Genomic DNA, 25,846 nt, shown 5'->3' on the forward strand with positions numbered 1-25,846 from the left:
AGTCAAATGGCTCAACACTGAATGTCAATGACTCAGACTCACAGAACTGTGTAGACATCAGCCCTATGATGGAAGCATCTTCTCCAAGACCATTGGCACTGACATAGCAGGTTCCAGCATCCACCCCAGGTGTTGGGAGAGGAAAAGGCTAGTCAGGACACTGAGTTGGGCTGCCTCCTGGCCTCCCTTGGTCAAGGCCATAGGAACAGACTTCCTTGGAGCCGTTCTCAGCTCTTTCCCCCATGCTCCATTGTATTTCTTTTCTTCTCTTCCTGTAGAATCTGATATGTGATTTCCCCATCACCTGAAGCAGGTTTATCAGCCCATTTCATGGATAATGTCACCTGTGGCTATGTTTGGGTTCTTTCTACTCTCACATCGAGGAGGCAGTTGGGATCCCCAAGTTCTGCTTTCTGGAGCCCAGAATCTGTTTACCAGACTTCGGGACACTGAAGAGAAGAAAGAAGTCTTCCCTAGAGCTCCCTTACCCCTTGGGGACAGGCAGAAAGGAACTTGGCCAAGTCCAGGAAGCAATGTGTTGTAGGTAGTGAAAAAAGTCACTTTGGGCTGAGCCTAAATTTGCTGTCTATGAAGAGGTTGGACTGGATGGCCTGTGGGACTCGTTCCAACCCTGATCCTGTGTCCTATTAGCACAGAACCAAACTCTGTGAGCCCCAAAGCACCCATCAGTAGCATCCCTAAAACTAGCTACTAGATAGAACTTCTTCCCAAGCCACCCAGAAACCCGGCACCCACCATCCCGTGGGAGCACACACAGAGCCAGTGGGCAGCATGGCACAAACATGGAGTATGAGAGTCCTGTGTTAGGAGCAAACATGGTCAAGACAAGTCACATCACAGCTCTGCCTCTGCAGGACTCTCTAGTTTCCTCCCACTCCTCCCTTTTGGTAAAGCATTTCTATTGGGTTCTCTGGGGCTGCTCCTCTCTGCACCTCAGCTCCCAATTGCCAGGGCTCTTCTCTGCTTCCATATTTCTTTTTGGAAGCTGTTTCTTGCCCTAATCTGTGTGGTGTTTCCTGATTGGAGCTGGTGTTGCCCTGCTACAATGTGCCATGACTAAGGAGGTGCAGTAGCGGTGAAGAGAAATCTCCTCCCTCACACCCCAGCTGCCCAGTGGTTGAGGCACCATCCTACACATGCTGCTTTTTGCCTCCACTGTGTCCAAAGATGGCAAGCTTAGTATTTCCAAAACCACCAGGGGGCAGGACCATCTTTAGCCCACCAATGACAAATCATCCTTCTAGTTCCATCAGGGAAACCCCTTGGTTTTGTAAAAGGGGAATAGAAAAGAAACTCATCTTTGGACTTCCTAGAACACTTTTATATCTTGTTTCCTTTAACTACCCCTTACTTTCTATGGTTACATCACCTGAGATGGGGGGAGGGAGACAAGGAAGAAGAGGAAGCAGCTCACTACTCCCCACTCTGACTCCCACCATATTGAAACTGAGTATGAGAAACCTATCAAAGGGAGGGGGGCAAAAAACCCACCTACCTAGAAATTACCTAACGAGACGATGTTTGGAAACCACCAAGAATCATTCCTGGTACACAGTAGACGTGGACAATTGTCTGTTCCCTTCAACGTGGAAAGTCTGCTACCCATCTGATTCCCCTTTAAAGCTAAAGTGAACTCCCCTGCCTTCTTTCTCATCCCTGATTGACTCCAGATTGGGCTACGAGGTGGAAGTCTAGAATTATTAAGGTAAAATTTAGGTTTGTTGACTGAATATATTACTTTAGTGGTCGCCAGGGATTTAAATTCAATCCCAATAAGTTTGGGATTTTTATGGTGATTTAATTACAATAGTAGGAAGAAATTAAGAAGAGAGAGAGGAAAGGGTATAAGATTTCTCCGGCCTAACCTAAGCCAAGGGAAGTTCAGAGGCCTCAGCCACGAGGCCTCCTCAGAAGATTAAATCTAGCTCGACTTCCAGTCATGAGGTCTACTCCAAGATGAGGGGCTTTAGGAGGTCAAGGAAAGGGGGAATCAGCCTAACCACTCACCCAGATCGCTCAAGGAAGATGCCTCATCTAACCACGCTACAAAGCTTCTCCCAGTAACCTTGCCACCAAGCCACAAATGCCAAACCTCCGCCAGGAGCTCCCAACATTGAACTACGAAAGCCCAACGTTTCCAAGTGAGAGAAGAGAGGAAGTGACACGAAATAAATAGACCATTCTTTACATCACTTCCTGCGTCTCACATGTACCAATAGTAGCTTAAACTTGACTTAGGACAGCTCAGGGAGGTCTGTCAGTTGTTTCTAATTTGTCACTTGCTAGCACATATTGGTCATAGGCCATCTTCCTCACAGTTAATCCTTAAGTAGGGGTGTAGACATTCCTGTTTTGTTAGACTAAGCAGGGTGGAGTCAATCTAAAATTCACAGAATCAAGGATTGTCACTTAATTTAGCTTTGTGTGACTTCCTTTTATTTACCCCGTCCTGGCATCCAGTTCGACATTCTATAGCATATTTGAGAAGTCATCACGTAACCTCTGCCCAAAGTCCTCCAAGGACAGGGGAGAAGCCCACCACCCCGTAAGGCTGCCCACATTAGTGACAAGCTTTTCCTGACACTGAGCCCAAGTTTGCCTCTAAGTAACTTCCACAATTCTGGGTTCTGTCCTCTGACCCAAAGCAGTGCAAGGCCAATCCTTCATCCACAAAACTCCCCTTTGGATGTTTGCACACAGCTCCCCCATCACTCCTGGGGGAGCTTCATTTCTTCAGCCTAAACATTGCCAATGATTTCAGCTGACATTCAGTTGATGCCGTAAACTCAAGGCCCTTCAAAATCCTGCAAGCTCTATTTTAGACTTCCCCCAGTTTACTGATGTTTCTTTAAACCAGCATTGCCAATACTGACACACAGTACAACAGTGGGGTTCTGGGCTATGGGCAGGACTATCAACTTCTTCCTGCAAGCTATAAACCTTTCACTGTGGCTTAAAATCATCTTCATTTTTGGCAGCCACATCCCAATGCTGACTCATAGAGAGCTTTTGGTCCACTAAAACCTTCAGATCTTTTTTGGCCGACTATTATCTGTCCATGCCTTCCCTATCTTCTACTTGGGAAATAGATTTCTTTATGCCAAAATGCAGGAACTGAAATCTTTCTGCTTCTCCATCACTAGGTTACCATGCTCATTTGCTTCTCCATAGCATATGCTGAATTGTTTTCAGAGATGAACCTCTCCATTTCTTACCCAGGACCATATTGTTTTGATGGCTTTGTAGTATAGTTTGAGATCTGGTATCACTCATCTCCCTTCCTTCCCAGGATTTATTTCACCGATTCTTTTGCTATTCTCGGCCTTTTATTCCTCCAGATGAATTTTGTTATGAATTTCTCCTAGCTTTATGAAGTAATTCGTTGATCATTTGATTGGTAAACCCTGAATAAGTAAGATAATTAAATCGATATTATTATCACGTTGCTTTGACTTATCCGTGAACAATTAATAATTTCCAAAATATTTTGATCCACAATGACCCACGTAAAACCCAGCGGAATTGTGTGTTGGCTACGGGAAGGGGAGGGAAATAACATGAATCATGGAACTATGGGAAAATATTCTAAATTAATTCATTAAATAAAAACTTCCCCCCCCAAATAAAGAAATAATAGAAAACAAAAACTATTTTGATCCATCTTTGTTTGAAGAGCAATTTAGTTGTGTTTATATAGAGTGGCTTCCCATTGCATCTAGGAACAAATACAAAATTCTCTGTTTCGCCTTTAAAATCCTTCATAATCTACTCCTTTCTACTTTTCCAGTATCTCCCACAACATCCTCTCATCTGTGATCCTGGCCATGTGGCTACTCCATGAACAAGACAGTCCATCTCTCTGTCTCAGGCATTTTCTGTTCCCTGTGCCTGGATTGTTTCTCTTCCTCTGCTCTAACTACTGACCTCCCTGGCTTCCTTTAAGACCCAACTAAAATTCTGTCTTTTTTTTAACCCCTTACCTTCTGTCTTAGAATCAATATTGTGTATTGGTTTTGAGGCAGAAGAGTGGTAAGGGGTAGGCAATAGGGGTTAAGTGACTTGCCCAGGGTCACCCAGCTAGGAAATGTCTGAGGTCAAATTTGAACTCAGGACCTCCCATCTCTGGGCCTGGCTCTCAATCCACTGAGCCACCCAGCTGCCCCCTAAAATCCTGCCTTCTTGAGGAAGTCTTTCCCAACCTTTTGATTCCGATACCTTCCCTCCATTACTTCCTATTTGCCCTGTATATGGTTTGTTTGTACATATTTGCTTACGTGATGTCTCCCATTAGATCATGAGCTTCTTAAGGGCAGAGACTGTCTTCTGCCTCTTTTTACATCATCAGTACTTAGCACAGTGCCTGGCACACAGTAGGCATTTTCTAAATGCTGACTGATTGATACCACACCCAGCCAACCAAAGCCAGGCAAATTATCTTCAGAATGAGTTTAGCTTTTCCTCTTGGAGAATCAAAGCCTGCTGTTACAGATAATTAGCTTTAGGTTCTGCTAATTGGACACATTCCCAAGATCCTCTCTGGGTTAACTGCAAATGAATCTGAGCAGAGCAAAAGACAGGATCTCTGACCCTCTGACTTTATTGTGTCTCTCTTCGACAAAACCTGGGTACTTTGGTGCTGTATCTTGGCCAGCAAAAACTTTCCTACATAGCAAGCATTCATTAAGCGCCTGCTGTATGCTACGTACCAAAGATACAAAAGCAGGAATAAAGCAGCTTCTCTCTCCCAACCTCCCAAACGCTCCAGCTCCCACTCAATTGCTGTCTGTGCCTCACACCTTCTTCCTTCTCTTGTCTCTCGCTCATTCCCTTCTCCCTGTCTCTTTTGCTTTGTCTGGGTCCCTCCTCTTCTCTTCTCTTCCCTCCATCCCTTTTTCCCAGATCCACGCCTCCCTCTGTTTCTCTCACTTCCTTCAATATTGCCTCCCTCTGCCTTTCTTTGCCCAGCACCTACCTCCTGGAGCTGTTATAGGAATCAAATGAAAGCTTGGCACAATGCCCGACACAAAACAGTCTTTTAATAAATGTTTACTCCTTGCAGGGCCAAAGTGTCTCTTCTTTGTCTTCTCTCCCCAAGACCCTTGACCCTTCAAGGAGCTGAGTCATAGCCTAAAGCCTTCTGGATCCCTTCCTTTATCTTGACTGCAGGTCCATGACCTGACTGGTAAGATACAGGGCTGGGAGCCTCTGGCTCAGGTCAGGGGAACATCTCCTGGCTCAGCATCTTCCTGGCCCCCCAGAACCTGGACCTAAATTCCAATCCTGACTCTGGTACTAGAACTTGTATGTCAAGTCTGTGCCCCTCCCTAGACCTCATTGTCCATCCTGTAAAATGGGAGGCTTTGAGAAGACAGCCTCTATCATCCATATCAGTTCCAAGTCCAACGATAGGAGCCTACACCTGAAAGAAAAGAGGCAAAGTTTGGGTTTTTTTAACCTCTTACCTTCCATCTTAGAATCAACACTAAGCATTGGTTCTAAGACAGAAGAGTGGTAAAGGCTAGGCAATGGGGGTTAAGTGACTTGTCCAGGGTCATTCAGTTAGGAAGTGTCTGAGGCCAGATTTGAACCTAGGACCTCCCATCTCTAGGCCTGGCTCTCAAACCACTAAGCTACCCAGCTGCCCCCAAGAGGCAAAGTTTTAAATATCATAGTAGTTCCAGCCAAACCCCAAAGCCCCACCTCTAGGGTTTATTTCAAATCTCCAGGGTCTTCTTCAGTTGTCTGTTCCTCCCCACAGGCTTTCCTTCCTGAATTCAGTGGGATCTTTCTACTGAAGCATCCAACAACCAAAATACATTGTTTTAAATTCCTGATTTAATTTCATTTGCCGTATCTTATTCTGCAGCATGCACGGTCATACTCAAGTGTCTCTGCAGGATTTCTGCCAGATTGTGAGGTGAAAAGATGCTGGCGATCAGGCATAAGAATTTACACAATCTGGCTTGCCGTGTAGCATGGTTTCCATGGAAACCCCTATTTTGAGTTCCAAGTAAGGAATGTAAATGAGTGTTTGGAACTTCACCAGTGTGAGGTTTGGGGTTCTTGAGCATCACGAAATCTCCTTAATTCAATCCCATGGAAGAGGAAGAGAGGGAGGGAAGGGCAACCAGGCCTGATGGATATCATGAATTTATTCCTAGGGAATTCTTAATGGTTTGGGCAGAACTGCCAATCAAGAGCTGTGACGTCAGAAGAATCAGGAGCAGCTTTGAACCTCGGAATATGCTGCATGATTTATGCCCTAAAATCAACCTCTTTTTTAGTTGAATTTTATTTTTTTAGATATTTTATTTTACCAATTAAATGTTATCATTTTCCACATAGATTTTCTGATCCAAATTGTCTCGCCCTTCCCAGAGACGGTAATTAGTTCCATCTGGGCTATACATGTATTATCAGGCAAAACCTATTTCCATATGGTTCATTATTGTAAGAGAATACTCATAGCAAGCCAAAACCCCACAATAAAGCCATCAATGAACTAATGTGAAAGATAACATGGCTCCATCTGCATTCCGACCCCGACAGTTATTTCTCTGGAGGTAGACAGCATTCTTTCTCTGCTGTAAGTCCTTCAGAATGGTCCCGGATCATTGCACTGCTGAAAGTAGCTAAGTCTATCACACTGGATCATTCCACAGTATTGCTGTTCCTGTGCACCATGTTCTTCTGGTTCTGCTTATTTCACTCTGCATCAGTTCACAGAGGTCTTTCTAGCTCCCTCTGAGATCATCCTGTTCCTCATTCCTTATCACGTAAAATCAACCTTTTAAGATAAATTCCATTAAGCAGGGAATATAGAGACCCTGGAACATCAGGACTTGGGAGGCCAGGGGGGAAATGGGAGACCTGTGTAGGACAAAGCCAAGGAGGTGGGGATAGATAAGGGAAAAAATCCTATCTAGCAGTCTCGTATTTTAACTAAGCTCAGTTGTTTGGTCTGTGAGGGCTGTAGGTAGCTCTTCTAGCCCTCTCGGTTTCAGTACCCTAAAGCGAAAGCCTCCATTGACCTTGTTAGGGCTCCAAACAAGGTTCAGGTCCTCCAGTTATTATTAAATCTTTATTTGGACAAAGTTCTCTCATTATGAGATCAGCAGTGAAATTAATGATTACTGGCGCTCACTGTGGTTCTTTCCACGCCACATGGCCCTACTACTGTCCCACAATTTAAGCAGAACAGGAAAGAACTTATTTTGTATGTCTGTATTTTTTCCTAAGTCACCGTGATCCAAAAAGTCATCACATGGTAAGCTTTAAACTTTGAACCAGCACCAAGACTCTTCAGACAGCCCTTAGGAAAAGCAAAATGGCAGAGTGAGTAGATGCTGCACTTGGAGTCTGGGTTCAAGGCTCCTCTTCTGATACAGACCAGTATTAGGACCCTGGGTGAGTTCTAGGCATTTCCCTGAGCCTATTCTCTACAGAGCAAGCACCGCTATACGTTGGTGATGAATGAGTCACAGGTCCAATTTAAAAAAGGATTTCTACGTTATCTGTTGACGTAGGGGGACTGACTAAGTGCCAAGCTCCTTTGTAAAGAGATACTGGGAGGAAGAACTAGAGGAGAGGCAGCTTTGGAGAGCAAAGCTGTGAAAGCCCAGCCCAAGCTGTGAATGGATTGGACTTGCATCCTAGAAGTACAGCCTTACCAGATCCATGCAGGACAGAGTCCCAAGGAGGTCTCAGGCCTGAAAATTAACCTATTTATTCTCAGAAACATTTTAATACTTTCGTTATATTCTGAGTTCTGAGCTGTCTCCCTCCAAACCCCACGCTAGAGAAGGTCAACATTTGACCCAGAAATATATATGTATGTATATATATATACACACATGAACCACATAATAGCTATTTCTAGATTTCAGTTCTTTCTCTGGAGGTGGAAAGCATCTTCCTTCGTAGATTTTTTTGTAGTTGATTTGAATATTCATAAAACTCAGAATAGCCTAGTCATTCACCATTACTCTTAACAACGTTCTCTTGGTTCTGCTCATTTCATTCTTCATGATTTCATGCATGTTTTTCTCTTTTTCTAAAATCAACTTGCTCCTTGTTTCTTACAGCACAATAGAATTCCATCACGATCATATACCACACTTAGTTGTTCCCCACTTGATGGGCATTCCCTCAGTTTCCTGCCCTTTGCCCCCACAAAAAGGGCTCGTATAAATATTTTAGAACATATAGGTTCTTTTCCTTTCTTGCTGATCTCCTTGGAAAAGAAGACCAGCAATTTTATTGCTGGATCTAAGGGTAAACAGTTTTATAAATATTTGGGCATAAAAGGCCTTTAAAAGAATGCCTACTCTTTGATCCAGCTATACCACTACTAGATAATAAAAAGAATATTCATAGCTGTGCTCTTTGTGGTGGCAAAAAATTGGAAGATGAGGGGATGCCGTTCAATTGGGGAATGGCTGAACAAATTGTGGTATATGTTGGTGATGGAATACTATTGTGTTAAAAGGAATAAAGAACTGGAGGGATTCCATGTGAACTGGAACGACCTCCAGGAACTGATATGGAGTGGAAGGAGCAGAACCAGAAGAACATTGTATACAGGAAGTGAAACATTGTGGAAAATAATCGACTTGGCTACCAATAGCAATGCAGTGATCCAAGACAACCCTGAGGGACTTATGGGAAAGTATACTATCCACAGTTAGAGGAAGAACTGTGGGACCAGAAACACGGAAGAAAAGCATATAATTTATCACTTGTTTATACGGGTATATGATTTGGGGTTTTGGTTTTAAAAGATTACTAATTTGCAAAAATGAATAATATGGAAATCAGTATCAAGTGATAACACGTGTATAACCCAGTGGAATTGCTTGTCAGCTATAGAAGGGGAGAGGGAAGAGGGAGGAAGAGAACATGAATCATGTAACAATGGAAAATATTTTAAAATTTAAAAATAAATATTTGAGCATAATTCCAGATTGCTCTCCAAAATAATCGAAGAAGTTTACAATTCCATCAACCGTGTATTAATATACCAATTTTCCCATCTTCCCTCCAACATTTGTCATTCCCCTTTCTGTCACTTTAGCCAATCTGATAGGTATGGGATGATATCTAGAACTTGTTATAATATGAATTTCTCTAGTCGATAATGATTTGGAACATTTTTTCATATGGCTATAGATAATTTGCATTTCTTCCTCAGAAAACTGCCTATTCATATCCTTTAGCCATTTATCAATTGTGGAATGGCTCAAATTCTTATAAAATTGACTCCATTCTCTATACTTTATCCAAAAATGTATCTATAAAAAATTTCCCCCCAATTTTCCTTCTAATCTTAACTTCATTGGGTTTATTTGAATCAAAACCTTTTAAATTGAATGTAAATAAAATAATCTATTTTACATCTCAGAATACTCTATCTTGCATTTATTCATAAATTCTCCTATCCATCAATTTGATGGAGAATATGTTCCATGTTCCTCTCACTTATTTATTATGTCTCACTTTATGTTTAGGTCATATATCCATTTTGACCTTATCTCAGTAAATGGTGTAAGATGTGGGTCTATACCTAGTTTCTGCCAGACTGTTTTCCAGTTTCCCCAGCAATTGTTCCCAAACAGTTCATTCTTATCCCAAAAGCTTAATCTTTATGTTTATCAGACACAAGGCTACTATAACCATTTACTAGTGTGTACTGTATATCTACTCTATTCCACTGGTCCACCATTATATTTCTTAGTCAGTACCAGATAGTTTTGATAATTATTGCCTTGTGATACAGATTAAAATCCAATACTGCTAGACCTTCTTCCTTTACAGTTTTAAAATTAATTCATTTGATTTTTTTTTTTAGAAAAATGTTCCATGGTTCCATGATTCATGATTCCTCCTCCGCCTTTCCTCCCTGCTGCCAAAGCTGACAAGCATTTCCACTGGGTTAGACATGTCTCATTGTTCCAAACCCATTTCCATGTTATTCATATTTGCAGTAGAGTGAACTTTTGACACCAAAACCCTAATCACATCCATATTGAACTACATGATTGATCATATGTTTTTCTTCTGCTTTTCTGTTTCCCCAGTTCTTTCTCTGGAGGCGGATAGCGTTCTTTCTCATTCCCTGGATATTTGTGACCTTTTTTCTCCCAAATAGATTTTGTTATTATTTTTTCTTGCTCAATAAAATAATTTTTTGTAATTTAATTGGAATGGCACTGAATACATAGACTAATTTAGGTAGAACTGACATTTTGATTATATTGGCCTGGCCCACTCATGAACAATTACTATTTCTCTTATTGTTTTATTTATATAGAAATTTGTTCTTATTTATACAGAAAACATTTTCATGATTATGTTCATATAGTTCCAGTACAGGAAGAGTTTGGCAAGTATATTCCTAGGGATTTTATATTGTCTACAATTAATTTAAATTAAATATCTCTTACTATCTCTTCTTGTGAAACGTTGTTGGTAGTATATAGAAATGCTTATGATTTAGATAAGTTTACATCCTGCTAGTTTGCTAAAACTATTGCTTCAATTTACTTTTTAGTTGAATCTCTAGGATTTTCCAAGTCCGTTATCATATCATCTGCAAAAAGGGAGAGTTTTGTCTGATTCCTTCCATTTCTTTATCTCCTATTTCTATTGCTAACATTTCTCGTACAGTATTGAATAATATTGGTGAAATTGGGCATTCTTGTTTCGTTCCTGATATTATGGGGGAGGCTCCTCTCCTATTCCCATTACAGATAATACTTGATTATTGCTTTGGGTAGAAGCTTCTTATCATTTTAAGGGAAAATACATTTTTACTTATCCCAGTATTTTTAAATAAATATCTAGGGGGCAGCTGGGTAGCTCAGTGGATTGAGTGCTAGGCCTAGAGATGGGAGGTCCTGGATTCAAATCTGGCCTCAGACACTTCCCAGCTGGGTGACCCTGGGCAAGTCATTTGACCCTCATTGCCTAGCCCTTACCACTCTTCTGCCTTGGAGCCAATACACAGTATTGATTTCAAGACAAAAGGTGAGGGTTTAAAAATAAATAAATACATATCTAGTGTTTTTAAATAGTGCATGTTGTCTTTTTGTCAAAAGCTTATTTGCATTTACAATGTGATTTTTGTTACTTTCATTATTGATCGAATCAATTATATTAATAGTTTCCCTTATATTAAACTATCCCTGCATTCTCAGAGTAAAATTCCATCTAGTCACAATGTATAAACTTTGTGATAGATTGTCGTAGTCTTCTAGATAGTATTTATTTAGGATTTTTGTATCAATATTCATTAGTGAAACTGCTCTCTAATTTTGGGGGGTTTTTTTCTCTTCCTGGTTTAGATCAGCACGATATTTCTTTCATAACAGGATTCTGGGAGAATTCCTTCATTGCCTGTCATTCCAAATAATCTATTTAATATTAGAATCAATTGATTTTTAAACGTCTGGCAGCATTCACTTGTAAATCCAACAGGTCCTGATGGTTTTTTCTTAAGAAGCTCATTTGGGCCTGTTCAATTTCTCTTTCTAAAATAGATTTATTTAGATTTTCTCTTACCACTTCCATTAATCTTGGTAAGTTTATAATCTTGTAAGTGTTCTTTCATTTTTCTTAAATTGTTAAGTTTAGGGGGCAGCTGGGTAGCTCAGTGTGTTGAGAGCTAGGCCTAGAGACGGGAGGTTCTAGGTTCAAATCTGGCCTCAGACACTTCCCAGTTGTGTGACCCTGGGCAAGTCACTTGACCCCCATTGCCTAGCCCTGACCACTCTTCTGCCTTGGAGCCAATACACAGTATTGACTCCAAGATGGAAGGTAAGGGTTTAAAAAAAATTGTTAAGTTTATTGGCACATAATTGGGTAAAGTAACTCCTAATAATTATTTTAATTTCATCTTCATTAATGATATATACAACCTTTTTATTTTTTTTAAATCCTCACCTTCCATCTTAGAGTCAATACTGTGTATTGGTTCCAAGGCAGAAGAGTGGTAAAGGCTAGGCAATGGGGGTCAAGTGACTTGACCAGGGTCACACAGCTGGGAAGTGTCTGAGGCTAGATTTGAATTCAGGACCTCCCATCTCTAGGCCTGACTCTACATCCACTGAGCTACCCAGCTGACCCCCAACCATTTTCTTTTTGATACTGATGATTTGGTTCTCTTCTCTCTTTTTAAAAATAATATTAGCCAATGGTTTACCTATTTTGTTGGGGGGGTTCAGATAAACCAACTCCTAGTTTTATTTATTAATTCAATGGTTTTCTTATATTCAATTTTATTGATTTCACCTTTAATTTTTAGGATTTCCAATTTAGTGTTTGCTTGGGGATTAAATTTGTTCTTTTCTAGTTTTTTTTTACTCTATACCCAATTCATTGATCTGCTCTTTCTCTATTTTAATGCTCTAAGCATTTAGAGATACAAATTTTCCTCTAGTTACCACTTTTGCTATATCCAGTGTTATCTCATTATTATCGTTATCTTTGATTAAATTCTTATTTCTCTGTAGGTTAAGAAAACTTCTTCTACACCCTGGTAGATGCATGTTATTCCCTCTTTAACCCAGTTCTGAAGAGAGTAAGGATTCCTCATTACCTGCAACGCCGCTCTTCCCTCCCTCCATTATCACAGTTCTTCCATTCATGGCTCTTTCGTATGAGATGATTTGCTCCGTTTTACCTTTCCTTACCCAAAATTAGTTTTTAGGATCATCCCATCAGAATCAACTCAATCCTAAGCCTTCTGTCTATGTAAACACTTTTGAATGACCCTATTAATGAATGACAACATTCTTAAGAGTTACAAATAATATTTTCCCATATAAGAAGTAAATAATTTAGTTTTTATTAAATCTCTCATAATTAGTTTTTTTATGTATACCTTCTTAGGTTTCTTCTGATTCTTGTATTTGTCAGTCACATTTTCTGTTCACTTCTGGTCTTTTCTTCAAGAATACCTAAAAGTCCTTTAATTAATTAATTGCATATTTTTTCCTTTGAAAGGATTATAGTCAACTTTGCTAGATAAGTTTTCTTGGTTGCAAACCCAGTTCCTTTGCTCTCATAGTCTATGTCCTTTGATCTTTCAGTGTAGAAGCTGGTAAATCTTATGTTATCCTGACTGTAGCTCCACAGTATTTAATTTGTTTCTTTCTAGTTGACTGTATTATTTTCTATTGGACCCAGGAGCTTTGAAACTTACCCATAATGTTCCTGTGCATTTTCATTTTGAGATCTCTTTCATGTGGAGATCAGTGGATTTTCTCAATTAGTTCCAAAACTTTAGAGTAATTGTCCTTAATAATTTCTTGAAGTATAACATGAAGACTCTTTTTTTGATCACAACTTTTAGGTAGTTTAATAATTCTTATATTTTCTCTCCTCAATCTATTTTCTAGGTCCATTGTTTTTCTACTGAGAAATTTTATATTCTCTTCTATTTTTCATTATTTTTTATTTTGTTTTATTATTTCTAGATATCTTATGAAGTCATTAACTTTCTTTTTGCTCAGTTATAATTTTTAGACAGTTATTTTTTCCCATAAGTTTTTGGATATTTTTCCAATTGATTGACTTTCTTCTCATAATTTTCTTGATTTTCTTGCATAATGCATTTCTTTTACCAAATTTTCCTCCACCTCTATTATTTGATTTTTAAAGTTCTTCTTAAGCTCTTCCAATAACTCTTTTGGTACTTGTGCCTATTTTACATTTTACTTTGAAGCCTTATAAGTAGCTGTTTTGACTTCAATGTCTTATACTGAGTTTGAACCCTGATCTTCTCTATTACCATAGTAGCTATCTATGGTCTGGTTCTTTCTCTGTTGTTCACTAATTTTTAAACATCCTGTTTCTAAGCTGTTAAGTTTATGTTAGGATCAGGCTCCCCCCCACCCACCCAGAATGTAGAGGATAATGTCTCAGGGCATAACAATTTTAAAGGAGTAAGAGCAATATATCAGAATAATATCTTAAATGGTATATAATATGCAATATTTATTATGAAACACAACAAATATAATAAAAAGTCACTAATTAATAAGAGACCATAATCAAGAAATAAATTACTACAAGTAAATAAGACATGCACACATGAGGACAATGAGCAAAAGCATTATTTAAAGATATACAATAATTAGATAAAAACAATCATAAAATGAGTAATTGGTATGATAAAAGAAAAAAGAGAAAGAGCAGGTAGGTGCCATAGCAGATAGAATATTGGACCTGGAGCTAGGAAAACCTGAGTTCGAATTTGACCTTTCTAGCAGAGTTATCTGTCATTTTCCACCTCCCATACTCCTTTGGCAATCACAAATGTTTTGTCCATACTTTACTACCTGGTTTCTTATCACTGAATCTCAATTTCATCTTCCGGTGATCCTCCCTTTTTGGTGACTGGTCAGAATACCCTTCAACACTCACTTTGTTCCACTTGGTTCCTAGCCTTCGTTCTCAGCTCCTTCCATTCTTCACCTTCCAGAGAGCACAGCTTGATGATTAGAAGGCTTCCTATTGAAGAAAAACAACTGCTTGATCACATGGGTCGATGGGACATGATTGGGAATGTAGACTCTAAATGGTCACCCTAGTGCAAATATCAATAATATGGAAATGGGTCTTGATCAATAACACATGTAAAACCCAGTGGAATTATGGGTTGGCCATGGAGGAGGGGGGGAGGGAGGTAAAGAACATGAATCATGTAACCAGGGGAAAATATTCTAAATTAATTAATTAATTAAAATTTATCAATAAAATAAAATAAAAAGAAGGCTTCTGATTATTGTGAGCTTGAGTTTTTTGTTAAACTTGATTATACCAATAAATTGCATGAGTATTAAAAATAAATGGGTGGAAACTGGCCTCAGACCCTTCCTAGCAGTGTGACCCTGGGTCAGTCACTTCACACACCCCTCCCCCACTGCCTAGCCCTCACCACTCTTCTGCCTTGGGACTAACGCACAATATTGATTCCAAGATGGAAGGTGGGGTTTAAAAAAATAAATACATTAGTGAATCTTATGAATTTGAGGGTTCTTCACTGAAAGGGTCCTGGAAGTGGGGATGCCATAAGTCAGACTAAAGAAATACTGTATTATTCGGGGGTATATTCCGGATCAAATCACTAGCCTAATGTTGAACCTGAAGCCTCAGGAAAGAGCCAGGCATGAACATGGGGAAAGGGTAAGCTGTCACAGGTGGCCGGGGTGCCCTCTGGTGGCCTTTCTACTGACAATCTCTTCTCTCTTCTCACTAGACAACCAGCAAGCTGCCATGGGAGAAAAGGCTAAACCAGGAGATGCAGACAGGGAAAGGGGCACTTTCTGGACACAACAGCCCTTCCAGCTTGTCAGCCAGAGCCCATCCGAAGGGCTCCAGTTCCACCAGTCTGCCCAAGTAAACTCCATGGTCTTTCCAAGATGTTTCCCATACGGGGCATCACAATCTTCCCAGAACTCTTCCACATGGAGAATTCCATCTGCAGCGCTCTGTGTATGCAGTAAGGAGCTGGCTCCATGAGAAATGATGAGCAGGACAATCATAAAAGAGAATCCAGAAAGATTTCTATGAAGTGACGCCAAATGAAGTGAGAGAACCAGGAAAACCCCCTCCGCAGTAACACCAATAATGTGCAGTGATCAACGGTCGATGACTTAATTATTATCAGCAACACCTCTATGAGACTTGTGGTGTAAAACCCAGAGGAACTGCATGTCAGCTATGGGAGAGGGGTAGGGGGAGGGCAGGGAAAGAACATGGATCTTGTAACCATGGGAAACTATTCTAAATTCACTAATTAAATAAAATTTTCACAAAAAAAAAAAGAGAGACTTGCGGCACGAAAGGCTCTCCTTCACCACAGAAGAAGCTGATGGAGTCTGAATGCAGAGGGAAGAATACCACTTTTCACTTTATTTTCTTCATGAGTTTTTTCTTGTACAAGCAACATGTCTTTTTTCACAACATAACAAACACAGAACTGCATGTTGCATGAAAGAAAGCAGATGTATAACCTAGATCAAATATTACCTTATGTGTCAGGGAGGAAGGATGAGAGCAAGAAATGGAGAGAGTGCATGGATCTCGAAATGTCAGAAAACGATTATTATAAATTGTGGGGAGAGGAGGCAGCTGGGTAGCTCAATGGATGGAGAGCCAGGCCCAGAGATGGGAGGTCCTGGGTTCAAATCTGGCCTTAGACACTTTCTAGCTGTGTGACCCTGGGAGAGTCACTGAACCCTCATTGCCTAGCCCTTACCACTACACAGTATTGATTCCAAGATGGAAGATAAGGGTTTTAAAAATAAAATAATATAAAATAAAACAAATTGTGAGGTATGTAGGTGGCTCAGTGGCTAGAGCCGCAGGCTTGAAGAGGCTTGAAGATGAGAGGTCCTGTGTGAATAATGTCGCCTCAGATACTTCCTCACTATATGAACTGAAGCAAGTCATTTAATCTCTGTTGCCTACCCCATACAAGTAGCTTCAAAGGACATGTTGGCAATGGATGAAATAACCCCAGAAAGTTTGGAAGGTGTCCTTGCTGAGTCTGGAAGAGGTTGTAAAATAAGCTGATTCCCAAATCCCCACTGGAATTACAACAGGACAGAAGCATCTCATTTTTGTCTTTGCAACCCCAGCACTTAGCTATAAGAAGTAGGTGATTAATAAATACTTATTGATTAAGATAGCAAAAGGGCCTGTTACTTCCTTGGCACAAGTCAGCTCCTAGATATGGAAACTCCTGTAAATGAGAGCAGCACATTTTCTGCAATTTATAGCCTTCGAGAATTTGCCTAGGACCCTGAGAGGTGGACTTATTGCCAATAAATGTCAGAGGCAGGACTTGAATCCATGTCCTCCTGTCCTTAAGGCTACTACTCTATCCATGCTGCTTGTTGACTGACTGATTGAATTATTTCCTCCCAGAACTGGCCCAGACTTCTACCTAAGCTTAAGGAAACTAAAAGTGGTCCCAGATCTGTCCTGCCTTCCCCTCAGCCCTTAAAGGGGCTCTCCTAAAGAACTGTCGGTCAGGAGGAAGGGAGAAGAAAGAAGGGAAGAGAAAGGGCAGGAGAGAGAAGCAATCCCTTTCAGGATCCCAGAAGTTGCCTGTGCGAGGGATGGAAGTGAGAGAACAGTTTATGACCAGCAGGGGGCAACAGCGTGCCATAAAGGATGGGAATTCCTCCAGGATACAGCACAGCCTCCAGCCCACCCTGGGAGGCTCACATCAAAGGAGCTAATTGCCCTCCCCACACCCACCCCACATGGAAACCTTTTTATTCCCCTTGCGTTGATCATTCCAACAGGAAAGGTGTGACTGTGCACTAAGGCACTGGGAATTGGTCTAGCCATTCTGGAAAACCACCGAGAGCTCTATGCCCAAAGTCATTCAGATGTGGACCCCTTGCTCTAGAGACAGCAGTCCTAGGACTGTGATGCCCCAAAGAAAGAAATGAGAAGGGATATTGACTCCAAAAGATATTGACTCCAATGAATATTGACTCCAATGGATATTGACTCCAAAGGATATTGACTCCAATGAATATTGACTCCAATGGATATTGACTCCAAAGGATATTGACTCCAATGGATATTGACTCCAATGAATATTGACTCCAATGGATATTGACTCCAAAGGATATTGACTCCAATGGATATTGACTCCAATGGATATTGACTCCAAAGGATATTGACTCCAATGAATATTGACTCCAATGGATATTGACTCCAATGGATATTGACTCCAAAGGATATTGACTCCAATGGATATTGACTCCAAAGGATATTGACTCCAATGGATATTGACTCCAATGGATATTGACTCCAATGGATATTGACTCCAATGGATATTGACTCTGAGCAGCCTTTTTTGCCTTGGCAAAGAACTAGAAACAAAGCGGGTGACTCTCAGCTGGAGAACGGCAGAACAGATTATGAGATACAAATATGTTGGGATATTCTTCCACTGTAAGGAGTCAGAAAGGTGAGGAGTTTGGAGAAACCAGGAAAGAATAAGCAAAGTGAGCAGAATCACAAGAAAAACGCATACAAAGACCACAAGCACGTCAAGGAAAACAGCTTGGAGACATGGCAAAATTCTGATCAGTGCAGCAATCAATTGGGACCTCAAAAAACTGATGATGAAGAGGGCAGCTGGGTTGCTAAGTGGACAGAGCCAAGCCTAGAGACAAGAGGACCTGGGTTCAAATCTGGCCTTAGACACTTCCTAGCCCTGGGCAAGTCACTTAATGTCCACTGCTTAGCCCTTACTACTGGCTCTTCTGCCTTGGAATCAACACATAGAATTGATTCTTAAATGGAAGGTAAAAGTTTTTTAAAAAGCTGATGATGAAGCAGAAAGAGATGTAAGCAGCTTTACATCGGTTTTCAGGCACAGCCAATGTATTACCGTTTTGTTTGAATATACTCACTTACTGCCAGGATTGTTGGAGGAAAGGGTGAGTTAGTGAGTGGTGATAGAGATGCAAAAGAGAAAAGAAAAGTCATCAACAGTTATAATAAAATCATAAAATAATTTTAAAAATAAAAGCCCGGCAGAAAACAAAAGCAAAGTCGAGAAAGGCCCCCAGAGAATTGGGGAACTATTGCGGTGAGAGCAATGCAGTTGTTTCTTTCAAGAAAGAAAAACAAAAAGAGGATTGTATGTGAAACACAACATAAGCTATATATGATTTGTTTCAAAAGAGGAGGAGAGGGCAGGACCCAGGATGGGGTAGAGGAGAGGGGAGGGAAGGGGAGGGGAGGGAGGAAGAGAGAGGAAGGGAAAAGGAAGGGGAGAGGAGAAGAGGGAAGGGGGAAGGAGAGAGGAGGGGAAGAACAAAGGAAAGGGAGGGGAGGAGGAGAGAAGAGGTCCTCACTGAGACACAGAGAATAGATTGGGAGTAAAGCTCAGGTCAAGGGCCACCTCCTACATGATGCCTTTCCTAAGCACTGTGCTGCTAGTCTCTCTCCCCCTAAAATTATTGTTCAGTTATATCCCTTTCTTTGTGATCCCATTCAGAGTTTTCTTGGCAAAGATATCAGGAATGGTTTCCCATTTCCTTCTCTAGCTCATTTTCCAAATAAGGAAACTGAGCAAAGTTAAGTGACTTGCCCAAGGTCACACAGCTAGAAAGTGTCTAAAGCAGGATTTGAACTCAAGAAGATGAATCTTCCTGACTCCAAGTCCACTGCTCTCTATCCAGTGCATGACCTAGGCCAACCCACCCTAAAATGATCTTGTATTTCCTTTGTATAACGTATACAGGTGTAGTAGTCTCTCGGTAATCGAGGATGACAATTGACTTTGTGCATTTTTGTGCACAAAGACACTTGTGCATGAAGATTTAAGTGGAAAAGTTGGTGCACAGAGACAGCCCCACTCTCTCGGCGTTGGAAGCCTGGGTCCAGTGGCACGAAAAGTCATTACACCTGGAGACTTCCTCAGCTGCATTGGATGGCCGTGTTGTCTTTTGTGCTCCATCATGCCCTAAGCACTCCACAGTGCCTTGCTGCGTTGCCATCTCAGCCGTTGAACCTTCTTATTGGTTTCTTCCGCATCTTCAACCAAAGCAGTCTTCACATGCTGGGTGAGCAAAGCCCTAGTTCACCAGGGGTCGAAGACCTGATGACTACCCTCACAAGGTTTAGCCAGCCTGTTGAAGCCATTGCCCGGGGTGTGGCCTCTGCCGCATGCTAGCAGCTACTGGGAGCCACAAATGAGAGCTGGATGTCAGGTGGGGGGTCAGAGGCTGGAGAGCTACCCTAGGAGGGCACGACAAGCCCTCCATACCAGATATACTACCCCTCCCTGAACACCCCATACACCCCACATATACATATATATTTATGAGTACTCTCCAGCCTTATCTCTCAGAGAAAGGACTACTACATCTGCTCCTCAGGGTTTCCAGAGTCACTGGCCCAAGACCCCATCAGCTGAATCTCCTCTATTAGGGGATGTCAAAAACAGTCCCATTTCATTCAAGCACTGACCATTGATTGACTTCTAGAAAGAAAAGATATTTGCTCCCCTGACAGAGTCAGAACAAAGCACAAGCCTGCCCCGGCACCTTGAGATCTTGCTCCCTTCTTCCACCTCGGTGTCTGGGAGGAGGGGACTCGGTCTTAGCTCTGTCCCTCCATAGCCTGACCCCACCAAGGCCACATGCACAGAGGCCTGATGGCAGGGTGAGTCCTTATCTCTGCTCATCCTGGGCTGGATCTCAAAGGTCACTCAGTGCTCTTCTGGGCAACAATGCTGGGACACCAAGGTACGGGTCTCCCTTTGCCTCAATTGAAGCACAGAGATTCAATCAGGGAAAGAAGCCAGGCTTGTGTTCAAAGGACCATACGATGGCCTTGGTAGAGAAAGTTTGAAGCCTCATCTCTTATGGATAGGGCAGCTCAGTACCAGGCATGGATGGAGTTGGGAAGACGCGAATTTAAAGCCAGTCTTGGACACTCGCTAGCTGTGTGACCCTGGTCAAGTCTCTTAGCCTCTGTTTGCCTCAGTTTCCCCTTCTATAAAATGGAGATAATAATAAAGCGCCCTCCTCCCAGGATTGTCATGAGCATCAAATGAGAGAATAATTGTAACATGCTTAAGCCCAGAGCCTGGCACACCATAAGCACCGCAGAAATGTTGGCTCGAGTTCTCCATTTTCTCTCTCTGGATGATACCAGGGAAGGAGACCAGCAGAGCCCCCATGGAGACAGCTGAAGAGACAGACACCCCCGTGAGTCTGACTGGGGAAGCACAGCCTGTTCTGGCTGCCCAGACACCTCGGATCCCTTCCCCTAAGCACACAGCGGGCAGACCAGAGCGGAAGTCTGGGTCATCCCAGCTCTCCGGGCAGGAGGCTCCTGCGCACCTCCAGGGGGGATTGAGTGGAGTTGGAGCACTCCCATGTGCTTTGTATGTGCTTCAGGCACCGTCTGGCTGAGCAGAAGCTCCTGGAGGGCAGGCATTCTTGGCTTGGCACCTCGAGGGCTCATCCCAATACTTCACTTGGCTAATTCACCACATGTTGATGGCTTAATTGGCCATGGCCAAAGAGAGAGCAGTGAGGTGGGGCCGTGGATAGAACCCTCCATCGGTGTGGGATCAGGAAGACTCGTCTTCATGAGTTCAAATCTCTCCACCCTCTTTGCCTCAGTTCCTCCTCTATAAAATGAACTGGAGAAGGAAGTGGCAAATCAGTTCAGTGTTCCTGCCAAGAAAACTCCCTAGAATGGGGTCGCTAAGAGTCAGCCACAACAGCAACAGCTGAACAACAATAGAGATTCCATTTTAGGAATACTTTGATAGCTGATTCTGGGTGACCCTGGATAAGTCACTTGACCCTCATTGCCTAGCCTCACCGCTCTTCTGCCTTAGAACCAATACACAGCATTGATTCTAGGATGGAAGGTCAGGGTTTAAATATATATATATATGATGGGTAAAAAGGATCCAAGTCCAGGAGAATGGATTAAGGAGGAAACCCAACTTAGAACCAGTTTGGGAGTTTCTCCTCGGATCATCTGAAGAGATCAGCATTATGGCCCTGCCAAGGGCAGGAGCCCTTTTCCCATCGTCTCAGGGGTGTAGAGTAGATCACTGGTGAGGTCTCTGATGACTCCTGGCTGGAGAATGACTGAGGATCATCAAAGAAGCAATTGAATAGTTTTTAGTGACCAGTTTTCCTATTAGAGTGTCAATCCCAGACTGTATTTTAATGTGTTCTGATCTTTGTTGAAGATTCCTGTGTTACCTCTCACTGTCTAGGGGTAGAAAGATGTCCAAGGGAGCAGCTAGGTAGCACAGTGGAGAGAGAGGCAGGCCTGGCGTTGGGAGAACCTAGGTTCAAATATGGCCTTACATGCTGTGTCATCTGGGGCAAGTGCCTTAACTCCTCCTGCCTAGCCCTCACCACTCTTCTGTCTTAGAATTGCTACTAAGGGGGGTAGCTGGGTAGCTCAGTGAATTGAGAACCAGGCCTAGAGAGGGGAGGTCCTAGGTTCAAATCTGGCCTCAGACACTTCCCAGCTGTGTGACCCTGGGCAAGTCACTTGACCTCCATTGCCTAGCCCTTACCACTCTTCTGCCTTGGAGCCAATACCCAGTATTGACTCCAAGACGGAAGGTAAGGGTTAAAAAAGAATTGCTACTAAGGCAGAAAGTAAGGGAAGAGAGAGAAAGAAAGAAAGAAAGAAAGAAAGAAAGAAAGAAAGAAAGAAAGAAAGAAAGAAAGAAAGAAAGAAAGAAAGAAAGAAAGAAAGAAAGAAAGAAAGAAAGAAAGAAAGAAAGAAAGAAAGAAAGAAAGAAAGAAAGAAAGAAAGAAAGAAAGAAAGAAAGAAAGAAAGAAAGAAAGAGGAAGGGAGGGAGGGAGGGAGGGAGGGAGGGAGGGAGGGAGGAAGGAAGGAAGGAAGGAAGGAAGGAAGGAAGGAAGGAAGGAAGGAAGGAAGGAAGGAAGGAAGGAAGGAAGGAAGGAAGGAAGGAAGGAAGGAAGGAAGGAAGGAAGGAAGGAAAGAAGGAAGGAAGGAAGGAAGGAAGGAAGGATAACCAAAGGCATGGGGATATTATGTCAATTTGGACATTTCTTCCTCTAAGTGAAGAGGCTTAGACAGAATAATAATGTTGAGGCTGAAATGCAGGGTACAGTGTTGACCTTTTATCTCTTCAGGCTGGCCTAGCTAGCGTCCTGGGTCCATCCTCTAAAGCTGTTACTAGAAATTTTTGCACTCAGAACAAGCAGTAAGAAACGGGTCCCCACAATTTGGAACTATGCCCAAAGGGCACTAAAAGACTGTCTGCCCTTTGATCCAGCCATAGCACTGCTGGGTTTGTACCCCAAAGAGATAATAAGGAAAAAGACTTGTACAAGAATATTCATAGCTGCACTCTTTGTGGTGGCCAAAAATTGGAAAACGAGGGGATGCCCTTCCATTGGGGAATGGCTGAACAAATTGTGGTATATGTTGGTGATGGAACACTATTGTGATGAAAGGAATAATAAAGTGGAGGAATTCCATGTGAACTGGAAAGACCTCCAGGAAGTGATGCAGAGCGAAAGGAGCAGAACCAGGACTGTACACAGAGACTGATACACTGTGGTACAATCGAAGGTGATGGACTTCTCCATTAGTGTCAATGCAATATCCCTGAACAATCTGCAGGGATCTAAAAAACACTATCCACAAGCAGAAGATAAACTGTGGGAGTGGAAACACTGAGGAAAAGCAACTGCTTGACTACAGGGGTGGAGAGGATATGACTGAGGAGAGACTCTAAATGAACACTCTAATGCAAATACCAACAACATGGAAATGGGTTCGAATCAAGAACACATGTGATACCCAGTGGAATCGGGCATCGGCTATGGGGGATGGGGGGGTAGAAAATGATCTTTGTCTTTAATGAATAATGCTTGGAAATGGTCAAATAAAATATTATAAAATTAAAAAAAAAACAAAAACAAAAAAAAGAAATGGGTCCCCAGTCAGAGGGTGAGGATAGGCCGTCACTCCAAGTGGGGACAAGGAGACTGTGGGAGGGAGATGTGATGCTATTTGGCGAGGGGGCTTGGGGGGGGTTCTAGTGCCTCTGGTGGGAGGCTTGCTGAGCCCTTTCGGGGCTGCTGTCTTCCTTTGGTGTCTCCCTGCCATGTAGCTCTTGCTGGGTGAAGCCTCACAGCAGTAAACTATCTCTATGGGTAACTGCCGAGCCTTCAGGCCATGGGAGGGTGGGGAGGTGCCTGCCCCAGGCTTGTGGAGACGGGACAGTCTGTTCCAATGGCCAGTCCAGGCCATGAGGGCAGCAGAAGTGGGCACGAAGGAGAGCTTAGAGCTCGCTCAGACAATGACAATGCCAAGGTCATTTGCTGCCTCTGGGGCCATGAGCCGCCTTGACTTTGGTCTTTGGGTGGCCCTGGAAGGGCGCGATGCTGATGCCTGCAGATCCACCTTCCTTAATTCAGCGAGTGCCTGAGTCAAAAGTGTCCCCAGGGATGTCCTCTTGGTTCTCCTCCTGGGAAGGACAAAGCCCAACTGGCCAAGCATGGGGCGCTCAGCCCACATCAGGAGCGACTGCTCTAACGGGTTATTCTGGCTAATTCGCCGCTGATCTCTGCGGATCCTACAGAGGAGGAGGATTGCGGATCCTGCAACACGCTCCAAAACTGAGCTCTGGAGGACATTCCCGTGGTTCCTGCCTTTCGGCTAAAGGGACTTCATGGAGCACCAGCTAAGACATCCTTGGAGGGTGGCCTCGAGTCCAGCGGAGGGGCTTTGAGGCCTCCAGAGTCGTGTTATTCCACTGAACTGCCTGCCACTCGCCGCACACTTCGAGGGTCCTAAACGGGCTTAACTTTCCCAGGCTCCTCGGTTCCCATCAAGCGTGCGGCTTCCTCCGGCTCACAATGGGCTTTTATCTCTAACCAGCTGCAAAATCTATTTAGGAAAGAAGCTCACTTCCCCTCTGCGATTCTAAATGTGGGCTTCCACAGATTTATTTTAGAAACTGGAGATGTTTTCTCCATGCCTGTGTCCAGCTGGATGGATTAGAATAAGGAAAACAGTAGAGTATAATGAGAGCCAGCTAGGTAGTGCAGTGGATAGAGCCCTGGGCTTGGAAGAAGGAAGACTCATCTTCATACATTCCAACCTGGTCTCAGCTACTTATTTGCTGTGCGACTCCGTGCAGGTCACTTAACTCTGTTTGCCTCAGTTTCCTCATCTGTCAAATGAGCTAGAGAAGCAAATGTCAAACCACTCCAGTATCTCAGCTGTGTGTCCCTAGGCAAATCACTTAACTCTGTTTGCCTCAGTTTCCTCATCTGTCAAATGAACTAGAGAAGCAAATGTCAAACCACTCCAGTATCTTAGCTGTGTGTCCCTGGGCAAGTCACTTAACCCCCATTGCCTAGCCCTTACTGCTTTTTGGCCTTAAAATCAAAACTTAATCTCAATTCTAAGGCAGAAGGTAAAGGTTTTGAAAAAGGCTACATTGAGGAAAAGAGATGACCCCAAGAAGGACCATGAGAGGATAGAATGGTGAAAACATACCACAGAGAGAAATTCGTCTGAAACAGATCTCGGGGAGTTAGTGGACCACATGAGGCAGCCACGTGACCTTGGCAGTGGCCAGAAGGATCCTGTATTCTTAGAATGAATTAAGGATCAGAGCATGTCAGAGATGGAACAAATCTCAGGCCATGTGGTCCAATCCACTGAAAAAAGAGCCCCTCCACAAGAGGTTATCCAGCCTCTGTGTGAAGATTTATAGTGACTAGGAGCCCATTCATCACCTCCCAAGGCAGCTCATTCTACTTTAGATACCTCTAACTGTGGGACTGCTAGGTAGCACAGAGGATAGAGTCCTGGACCTGAGTTCAAATCCAACCTCAGATACTTACTAGCTGTATGACTCCAGGAAAATCACTTCATCCTGTTTGCCTCAGTTTCCTCATCTGTAAAATGAGCTAGAGAAGGAAATAGCAAGCCACTCCAGTGCCTTTGTCAAGAAAACCTCAAATGGGATCCCAAAGAATCAGGCATGACTAATTGACTAAACAACAATAAAACCAGAATAGCTTGCCTCAAGAGGTAGAGGTTTCCCTCTCCCTACCATTCTTCAAACTTACTTTATGAGCACTTTTACCTTTGGTTTAGTGGGGTCTTGGGGTCTTGGTCAAGAAGGAATTGACCTGATGGCTCCTGGACTTTCCTCCCTGAAATTCAAACAATCTACCCCACATCAGAAGGGTGCCATTGACAGAAGGCTGTCAACTTCCCTGTGATTCTGAGAAGGACACGATCCCTATCCCCAAGGCCT

General features: G+C 42.6%; 1 long non-coding RNA gene across 1 annotated transcript in view; it reads right to left on the bottom strand.

The window, feature by feature from the left end:
- Window positions 1–14,093: 14,093 nt before the first annotated feature.
- LOC100013408 (uncharacterized) overlaps window positions 14,094–25,846 on the bottom strand; it is a 28,842-nt gene continuing 17,089 nt past the window's right edge. The window contains exon 4 of the long non-coding RNA XR_001623187.2: window positions 14,094–14,532. This is a non-coding gene — a long non-coding RNA (uncharacterized LOC100013408). The remainder of the gene's footprint in view (window positions 14,533–25,846) is intronic.

Source organism: Monodelphis domestica, chromosome 6, assembly GCF_027887165.1.
Source record: "Monodelphis domestica isolate mMonDom1 chromosome 6, mMonDom1.pri, whole genome shotgun sequence".
Classification (NCBI taxonomy): Eukaryota; Metazoa; Chordata; class Mammalia; order Didelphimorphia; family Didelphidae; genus Monodelphis; species Monodelphis domestica.